This window comes from Centruroides sculpturatus, unplaced genomic scaffold (genome assembly GCF_000671375.1).
Source record: "Centruroides sculpturatus isolate CEXI.00-Female unplaced genomic scaffold, Cexi_2.0 scaffold160, whole genome shotgun sequence".
NCBI lineage: Eukaryota > Metazoa > Arthropoda > Arachnida > Scorpiones > Buthidae > Centruroides > Centruroides sculpturatus.
This window is the reverse complement of record NW_019384435.1, coordinates 706,249-716,727: the sequence shown is the minus strand read 5'-3', so window position 1 is coordinate 716,727 and position 10,479 is coordinate 706,249. Positions and strand designations below refer to the sequence as shown.

At 30.7% G+C, this 10,479-nt stretch overlaps 1 long non-coding RNA gene across 2 annotated transcripts; it reads left to right on the top strand.

Moving 5' to 3' along the window:
* The first annotated feature begins 6,616 nt into the window (after positions 1-6,616).
* On the top strand, positions 6,617-8,016 carry LOC111619902. Of its 2 annotated transcripts, none has more exons than XR_002755837.1 (3): positions 6,617-6,801; positions 7,621-7,671; positions 7,755-8,016. It is a non-coding gene; the product is annotated as an uncharacterized LOC111619902 (long non-coding RNA). The 2 variants fall into 2 exon arrangements; XR_002755836.1 differs by having other exon boundaries at positions 7,621-7,690.
* Positions 8,017-10,479: the final 2,463 nt, after the last annotated feature.

Below are 10,479 nucleotides of genomic sequence, written 5' to 3'. Positions count from 1 at the left end.
TTGTAATTATTTTAATTATTTTTATTTCCAAACTGATTTTAACCAGTTCTATAGTAAGGTAACATTCCAATAGACAATATGCAAAGCTTTTTTTTCAGTTTACAGCAGTATTTATTACACAAAATTTAAGTAAAGCTTAACATGCCGATCTTGCCCCGGTCTCCCCTATATATCTATATACTTCCTCCGGATGCTATCTTACAAGTACATAGTTGCATTGTGTAATGACATATCCTTTTCTTTCCATTATTATGATTGTTACCGTTTTATTAATATCTAAAGCTTTATTATTCTATATACTTTATAAGCATTTTATGTTATTAAAAGCGTTTTAATTATTTTCATCTTTCGAAAAGTGTTTTATTTTTTATTCTTTCTTTCCCTGACCCACCAGTGGTCGAGCGGTTCCGTTCCCCGAACACTGGGAGTTCGGTCGTGGGTTTGCGCCTCGCCAGGACCGGCTGGCCACGTGGAGTTTTCTGGTTTTCTCCACGTCTGTAACGTCTGAATAGGAGCCAGTTACCCTTAAAACACCTCCCGGAAGGTACCTCGTTCCTATGTCGATAGCCCAAGTGTTGCGTTTCCGTAACTTAATAGATAAACAAACAAACTTTTCTGTGGGCATCACAGGAAGGAAAGAATAAAAATAACTTGCATAACAGGGACTTTTATAAGAGACATCGTAGGTTCGGCCAGGCTTACAATGAGATACGGGACCCGAAATATTCAAAACGGGCAACTTAAAGTATTTTTGGGGTTGTTCGATCTTCCGGATTCGATTTCGAGTCACCAGAAATATCATCTTGACCATTCTGCTCGCTACGTATCGATTATTTAACAGATTATAAACATGATTTTTTTAAACATCATCAGTTATATAGACTGACAATAAAATTCGTTTTTAATACAGTAACTCGAAATTGAAACATTTCAAATATTTGGAAAGTATTTTAAAAAGCGAAGTGATGTGAATTGCTATTTCGCAAATTAGTTTTTAGTGATATATTTTTTAATTAAATATGAAAAAAAAACAAGTCGTTAGGAGAAAAATTAAGGCGATGTCCTCCTTCAAAGTGCGCAAAAATAGAATTTAATATTTAACCATTTCGTTTCTTTACTTTCTTTTAAAATACTTGTCAAAGTTATGTAATACAAGGCCTAAATTCCTTTCTATTTATAAGGAAATGTGTTCTTTTCTTTAAAAATTATCTCTTAATGTTTATAATAATTTCTTAGACTCGTCCTTATTTCCAGAAGTAAAAGCAAAAGCTATATTTGCTTAGGGGCAAGTGCTCCTAAATACAAATAACTTACATGGTTGATTGTTGGTTACAATTGACATTAGAGAGTAAGTTATTTTTTTTTAAATTTTTGTTAAAATATTACAGTAGAGAGTCGATTTTCCGAATCAATTGGGGACTGGGGTTGTCCGGATAACTGATATTTCGGATAACTGATTTACGTACGAAAAAATAGTTTAACGTATCCTATGTCGAAATTTCTATCCGTTACGTGTCGCTTCGCGTTGAATTTTAGTCGATGTTAAGCCTAACAAAGACTATTGTATCGTTAAAAATTATTTTTTTATTTTGTACAAACAAAATAAATATATTGAAAAATATAAAAATAATAAAAAATTATACTTCAGATGTTAATTTAGTATCAAAAACGTAAAATATTTGAGTAGCCCAAGACATAGCCAAAAATTAAAGCGCCACAGCACTGGCAAAATTTAAATTTGCCGACTGGAATTCTTTCGGATGATTGACGTTTCGGATGATTGACTTTCGGAAAATCGACGCTCTACTGTATATGTATTATTCGGTATAATGTAACCGATATAAAGTCTAAGGACTGAGGAGGAGAAAGTCTAACACTCGAAATGAATTTTCCTTTAATAAAAAATACATAAATCAACTGTTCCTTGTGTGATGTGTTACTGAAGAAAGAAAGCCACTAGCTTTTAATTCTTTAAAGTCTATAATATTTTCAAAGTTTGGCTAAATTACAGGTTATTAACAAAGTTTAAAATATTAGTTATTATTTTAAGCAAAATACAAGATAATAGAGTAAAAAGCATTTAAAATTTGCTTAGTAATTTCCCTGGCACAAGATGATGTCGAGCTTCTACTGCTGCACTTACATAAGATTTCTGTTTTGCTTCCTAGCTGCCTGCGTGTGAGGACGTTCGTTCCCGTGAACCCCATTTTGAGTTAATGTAACACGGAGCGATGAATCATTTTGTGGAGCAAATCCATTACGCTATCAAATTTTGCGTTAAACTTGGGAAGTCAACCAATGAAACTTTTACATTAATTCAGCAGACCTTTGGGAGTGATTGCTTCTCCAAATCACAAGTGTTTCTATGGCACAAGTCGTTCAAAGATGGCCGAGAGGAGGTCACTGACGAACCCCGCAGTGGACGTCCATCAACCTCCCGAATTGTCTTCTTTGACGTCAGAGGCATTAACCACCACGAATTCGTACCTGTCAGGACCACTGTAAATGCAGCTTTCTACTTGGTTCAAAAGACTGAAATCATAGTCGCGCGCTGCCGAAGTGACATCAAGGACACGCAGAAACTTCATCACTACAACGCGCCAAGCCACAGCGCCTTCACTGTCAACGGTTTCCTGGCCAGGATCCACACCCCATTGGTTCCACAGTCACCTTACAGTCCTGACCTGGCTCCCGCCAACTTTTTTTTGTTTCCTCGCTTAAAAGGGGCCATGAAAGGGAAACATTGCGACACGATTGAAAACATCAAGGCTTATGTTACATCAGCTCTAAAGGACATTCCGGAGAAGGCCTTCCAGAATGCCTTCAAGGTCCGGAAACACCGCCTTCACTAGTGTATCGATGCAGGAGGGTGCTATTTCGAAGATTTTTGACTAATTGTAAGAATATATTCAATAAATGATTTTTTAATGAATTTGGTCGCATTACGTATGGAACGCACCTTGTACTTAAAACATTGAGACATTGGAATTTTTTATATCGTGTTAGGGACCCCTAAACATTATTTAAAACTAACCAAATTTTATTTAAGTTGTTAATTTTTTATAATGAAACATGTTTGAAACGTGTTCCTTCAACTGTTTAAAATAGTTTTGGAAATGTAGGTGAGTCGGAAATTTTTTTAAAAAAACGAGAAGGAAATAGAGAATGTTATCAACTTATAAAATAAATTAAGGAGGATAATTCGATAATTTATGTAAGTTTTAAATATACCGGGTGTTCACTAAAACATCTATAATAGGCAAAAGAGATCTTTCTAGCGTTGAGTTAGCGTTAGATTGAGATAGAAATACACCGGATAATATGTCAACATGACATGCACCCATTCCACTGCAATCCATCACATTCCTGATTGAACTCTTTGGATTCTTTTCCGTAGGATCACGTAACAGCATTGCCGTATGATACGTATTTAAAGACATCACAAACAAGATTTACAGGTCCGTTTTGAGATGTAAAATGGATGCGAGTAGAAGAGTGTAGCTCCAGAAGAATGTACAGTATATAAAAGACTGTATGGTATAAGAGTTTCAATATGTTGTGTAACAAAATTTGTACCTAGAGTTCGATTTATTGTTTACTTAATCCCGTATTAATTCTAAATCTACAGTAATTTTCAAACTTATAATTATTATACACATTATGACGAAAAATTGCAGCTCGACATTGTGACTATGTTCCAATAAATAATTGCTCGTTCTCACTTACGAATTTTTTTCGTTTCAACTGTACTTTTCCTTTATACGCAACAGAGGAAAAATGTGGCGATAAATCCCCACGACTTCTATATTTTGGACACGATCCTAATATGCCGAGAAATGTAAAAACAATTTTGTGTTTTCTTCCTATATAAAGGGATGTTTGTGTATAGCGTACAATTTTGTTCGCCCACTTTTAAAGCTAAATAACTCCAGTGCCTTTCGTCGAAAATCTCGGGAATTTTGCGGGGAGATTTGTACATTAGGAGATTGACACTATTAAATTGTAGTGGTAAAAGAAATAGAATGGGGTCATATGTCATATCTCGAGTGGAATTGGACTTAATGAAGATTTCATTCGTTATTAGCACAAAAGGTTTTTTTTCTTTTTAAACTCATATCTTCCCCCAAAATAAACATAGTTTATTATCTTCATTTTAGTTTATTTGTACAGACGTACGACAACGGAAATTTATAGATCTACAATGTTTTCAAATTACAGCCCAATTATCAATGATAGCAAATAAAAAAAATTGATACTTAATATTAATTAATAGTAAGAAAAGTTGTGCCAATGCTTTTATTCGTGATGTGTAATAGTTAATAATGAAAAAATTAAATTATGTACTGTATAATTAAATTATAACTATTTAATTTAATATATAGCCTATAATGAGTATTTAATATAATCATTTAACATAGAATAAAACGACAAATTTTACACTCAATTAACAAAGTAAATAATTCATTTTATTCAAAATATCTTACAATTAATGTTTCGTTCACTCTTTTCAGCAGCGATCTACAATCAAAAATGTAAATTATTATATTAATTACAAAGAGATGAAAACTTAATTCATACAAAATCATATTTCTTACCGTCACCACAAGCCTTGCAACAATCATTTTTATTTTCAAAGTTATTACTGTTACCCCCGCATCCACCGTAAGTAAAACTTTCGCATTTTCCGCTTTTAGCATTATAATAATACCTCGGAAATATTGCTAAACATAATCCGGAATCGGGAGGAAGGGAACAATCCACATCTAAAAAGAATACCTTAAGGTTAACGACTATTAGATTTAAGAGTTAAAAAAAATAAATGAATAAACTAAACCATCGTCCGATGTGCAAAACGAATGGAAGAGCAAAATTACAACCAGACTGGTTACTACAAGCTTCATGATGAAATTAATGACCTATTATCTTGATTGGAAGTTATATTTACGACCAGACAAACAGGAAATTCACTTTGATAAAGGCAAGGCAAGGACAATAAATATAAGTAAAAATGAATACTTTCCAGGAAAATTGCAAAATATTTTAATAGATTAAGTTTAAGTAATTACTTAATTTAATTTCGACATATAATAAACAGTGGTTACAAATTATATAGGTATATATTCCATGTATTTATAATAAACCTTGGGTTTTATTCAGATACAGAGAAAATAAATAAAATTTAATATTTCCTCTAAACGGTGAAAAAAATTTGTCGGTGATATCTTATTTATTATTAAGGAAAATATGCCAAAAAATAATTCTTTTCATATAAATTTATGCAGTTTGACTCGTAGAATTACTGGGTTATAATGTTTATAATGGGTTGAAAGTTACTAGACATTAAGAAATTGCTATAATTTCTACATTTCTAAGGCAAAAATGATAGAAATTATTTAAAATGTACCTTATTAAATAAGACATTTGAATGCATATTATAAAATTCAATGTAGATACCGGCGCCATCCAACAACGTCTTTAAACGATGGGGATCGTACGGTCACTTTTCTGCTTTCATAACTGAGCCTGTCGTAATTAGCTTCGAATGGAAATTCTTGATTGTTTTTAACGCATTTTGCATGACATTCCTTTACTGAATACCACCATCTCTACGTAGCAGTAATTAATTCCCCCCTCCCCTCTTTAGCGTGCAGCAATCTTCGCTGGCTTTTGAACAGGCAAGCGGTCAGTCATCTTTTCTTTCCGCTACATGTTTAGCTTTTCTCGGTCACTGCTTACACAACGAATTCAGAAATTATAAGTTTTCATTGACAGATGTACATGAAAACAGAAATTTTGTTACGATTGCATTATTATTAAAAAAAATTATTGCAATTTCACAATGCCTAGTTACTTTCCATCTATCCTCTATAATAGTAAACAGTATAATAGGGAGAAAATATGTTTGATGAAATAATAAATGTTTGTTTATAACAATTAAACAGATAATAATAGACATTGTAGGTTAATATTATTATTTATTATAATTATATTAAATTATTATAATTATAATATATATGTTAATACATTTAATAAATAAATATAAACAGGAACAGCTTAAANATAATAGACATTGTAGGTTAATATTATTATTTATTATAATTATATTAAATTATTATAATTATAATATATATGTTAATACATTTAATAAATAAATATAAACAGGAACAGCTTAAAGGAACAATAGCATAATGTAGCAATATTTATTAACTTTTATTATGCTTTAAATAGAACAGAATCGTTTACATTATCAGAATATTTTATGGATTATAAAAAAATAAAACACTTTTATGAATATCCTGTAAGCAAATAACTTCAGTCATTCCTCATTATCAATCATATCTCACACACAGTCCCTCATTCTCAGTCATCCCTCATCTTCCACCATACTTCACTCCTTGTTCCTTACTCTCAATCATCCTTTACCCTCAACCATACCCCCTCTTTCATCCATCCCTTATTCACAGTTCTTTATTCTCGAACTACCTCATTAACGGGTAACTGAAGGGTAAGGAACAATGTCTACAATAGTTCAGACAGCCATATTAAATTAACTGTTTCATGAAACCCCATTGAGCATCCGGTTGGTGTTTTTAAACCAATTATAAATATCAAATTATTTAANTAGATAAAATGAAATCCATCGTAGTTTTTGGAGCGATTTTCATGGTATTATTCCTCTTAAAAACTTCAGAAGCTTCAGAAGCAGAAAACAATGAGGAACTTGATGAATATGTCAACCATGAGAAAAGATTTTGGCCTATCGTAGCCCGATGGGCTGCAGGACAAGCTGCAAAAGCTGGAGTAAGTACAACTTCAAAATTTTAAATAATAGTATAATTAACACCATTTTTATCAGTTTATAACATAAAATCTTTACATTTAAAGCTGTGAAATTATTTACAACAGCAATTCTCACCTCGCGTACTTGTTAAAAGTATACAAAAATTAAAAAGATAATTAAAAGATTTTAATTGTTTACTTATTATTTCGAAAATTATTTCTATATTTTTATATTAAAATAATAATAATAATAATAAAACACTGTAGTTTTTCTACTTAACTCTTCATTTATGTGTATAATAGTGTAGTGTTGGGGGTTACCTCTAACTCAAAAATTTTGAGAATCTCTGACGTAGACGATTAGTTTTACTTTATTTTATTGACGTAAAATTGAATAATGAGTTAGCAGAATGTTTTTCGGGTTTTTCACGTGTTTAACACGTAAAAAAACCACGAAAACTCCACTTGATTAGTTCACTAGTTAGGCGCGAATCGGCACCTAACCAACGTGCTGGCAAAGTAGTTTTTCGGGTCTTTAGATGTTTAAAACCTAAAGACCCGAACACTGGTTATTATTTAGGTGTTTAACACCTAAATAAGAGCCAGTGTTCAGTGGTTTTATGCTGATGGGAACAAGCGTGTGCCCACCAGCAGCTGAGTTTGTTCATCATGTGAAAGAATTCAATAGAAATATCTTGTTTTGCTAGATTTAAAACAAGATATTTCCATTTTTTGAAGCACCCTGTATATTATATTGACGGGAAAGAAATTAAATTTATTAAAACAGTATTTTATTTGAATAATTAACTAAATGTTATTAAATTAATTAATTTTTAATAGTTTAACAAGTGGAAGAAGCATCGTAGCCATCACAAAGGATGAGATCAATTTGTAAGCGTGTCTTATGGATGTCAGTAATATTCTTATACACATTAATTAAACGTTATTTTATAATTAAAAAAATTATTTTCTAGATTGAAAAATGGAATGAATACTGGATTTAATGGTTTATTATTAAGAAGATTTAATGTAATTAGTATCGTAAGCCATTTTATATTATTAAATTTTTTTTGTTGTAAATTTTAATGCAGTTATAAAATGATTATTTTATTGTCTACGTATTTTGTTAACTACGATAAGAGAAAATATATGAATAAACACACTGTTCAATTTGTAACGCTGTTATAAAATTAATTTAAGTGTTGATATTAAAATAAAATAGTTGATATTAAAAAATTTTGTGTTTATCTTTTATAATTTCGAATGTTTTTTGCTACAATTTCTATAAAAATTGTTCATTTGAACGTTAAAAAAATATATAGATTTTAGTTACAAATAATACAATGAATGAAACAATGAAATTCCTTTCCCCGCTTATGTAATCTGCCGAAGGGTTAATCAACAAAAGGAACTACACTAGTGAAAAGCTCTCTTTAAATGTGCTATGTAATATATTTAAAATGACATTTATAAATTATAATTAATTAAAACTGATCCCTGAAGTTGTAGAAACTTGCATAATAAAATTGGCTATAAATTTATTTTATTCTGTTTAATAGGAAAAAAAAATATGGTAAATATCTATGATTTATTTTGAAAAATTATGTTTTAAATATACATTTTAATAATTTTGTAGGAAGGGACACGTCCTATCCTACCATCCTCCCGACTCCGAAACTCGATAAATACATAATTTAATTGTGTAAATTGTGTAGTGTTTTATATAGTGCAGGTGCGGCCACCCTAGAAAAACACCACCTAAATCGTTTTTTACGAAGTTATAAAAAATATATATCTAAATTATTTTATGATAAACCTTTCAGTTAATTTAAAAATAATATCATTTTATATACAAAAAAAGACCCGAAATACCTCGTGCATAACGTATATAACAAATATATTAATATGATAAAATACCCGCGATCAGTTTTCAGTAGATAAAACCATTGAAAATTGGTCGTAGGTTCGTATCTAACCTGTATGCTGGCTAGTTTTTCGGGTCTTTACGTGTTTAACACCTAAATAAGAGTCAGTTTTCTATTCAAAATCTTCCTAAGATTTTGGCTCTTTTGACAAATCTCTTAAGTGTTACGTTGCCTTATACATAAATCAATATTACTAATTTTATCCCATAAATAAATAAATGTGATTTTTAATTTTAAAAAATATTCGCTTCATTTATTGTAATTTTAAGTGTAAATAATATTAATATTATATTAAATATAAATATTTAAACCAGAATTCCATCAATTCAACTGTAATCCAGTTTAATTACTGTTCTTATTGTGTAAGTTTAGCACTAATATAAACAGTCAATTTACCTAAAAAAATTGGTTTAAAAGCACTTTATTTTAAAACTAATACGTGTCAAAAATACTTGAAAAATTGTTGGTAATAAATAACGTAAAATAATATCAAAATTTTATTATTTAAACAGTTTTTTACATAACACATTCAATTGATGTTTCTCTAAAGCAAGCAACTACCTGAAAATAAATATAATCATTTATTAAATATTTGCTTGTTAAAGTTAATATATCGAGAACAAATTAAATTACTTACTGTCGCCACAAACGTTGCAGCATTCAATCTTAGTAAGAAAATTGTTGGTGTTACCTCCGCATCCTCCGTAGATAAAGTCTTCGCATTTACCACTTTCTGAGTCGTAATAATAACGCTGTATATGTGCGTAACAAAGTCCAGAGTCAGGGGAAAGGTTACATTGCTCACCTGTAATCAATAATTAATGATTAAGAATGTTAAATTTCACAATTAAAAGTATAAAAGAGTACCTTGAGAACTGGAAAATAACTGGAGAAGAAGAAGTACAGCAAAACTCAATAAGAGAAACTTCATCGTGCAATTACGTCAGTTACTTTTTATATAAGTGCAATTAATACACAAAAGGCGACAACGGAAAAGGAATTTACTTTCACGATAACGACAATTCCAAGAAAATTATTATCACTTTTATATTTTGTAATCTTAGCGGATATTGTTTCGAGAGAGGAAAATTTATTATTACATAAATTAAATATGATATTTTTCACCTTGACAGGTTAATGTTTACTTTCTCGTTTTATATATAACAGAGGAAAAGTATGGCTAATAGGTCAAAAATGCCCCCCTAAAATTTCTACGTTTTTGAATTTAGAGTACCGTGAAGCGTATAGAAATGAAATAAAGTTTGAGGGATTTCTATATCTATGAATGTTAGTGTATGTGTACGTGTATGGCACGATTTTGTTTACTCAATTTGAAGCTTAATAACTCCTGTACCTTTTATCGTAAATATCTGAAATTTTGTTGGAAGGTTTGAGTATTAAGGGGATTGAGGCTGTTAAATTTTGGCTATTAAAGGTCAAGGGAGTGGAGAGATATACGGGGTTATGTGTCCAATCTCGATAGGATGGAACTTAATGAAGATTTTATTGATTATTGGTATTTACAATTTTTTTTCTTATAAAACTCATCTGTACCCTCAAAGTTCGCTATTTGCCAAGTGAATAAAACTTTATTGGTAGTCGGTTTGCTCCGCCAAAGGGCTGAATAGTACCTAGAGACCAGTATCCTATAGAAAATCTTATTGACGGGGATGCCTCAATAGTCTGTAGGAGTTACTTTAAGAGGCACCACCTTAAGAAGTCGCCCAAGTTTTATGTTGTAACATCCCATAAACCCAATCCAATTGAAATTAAA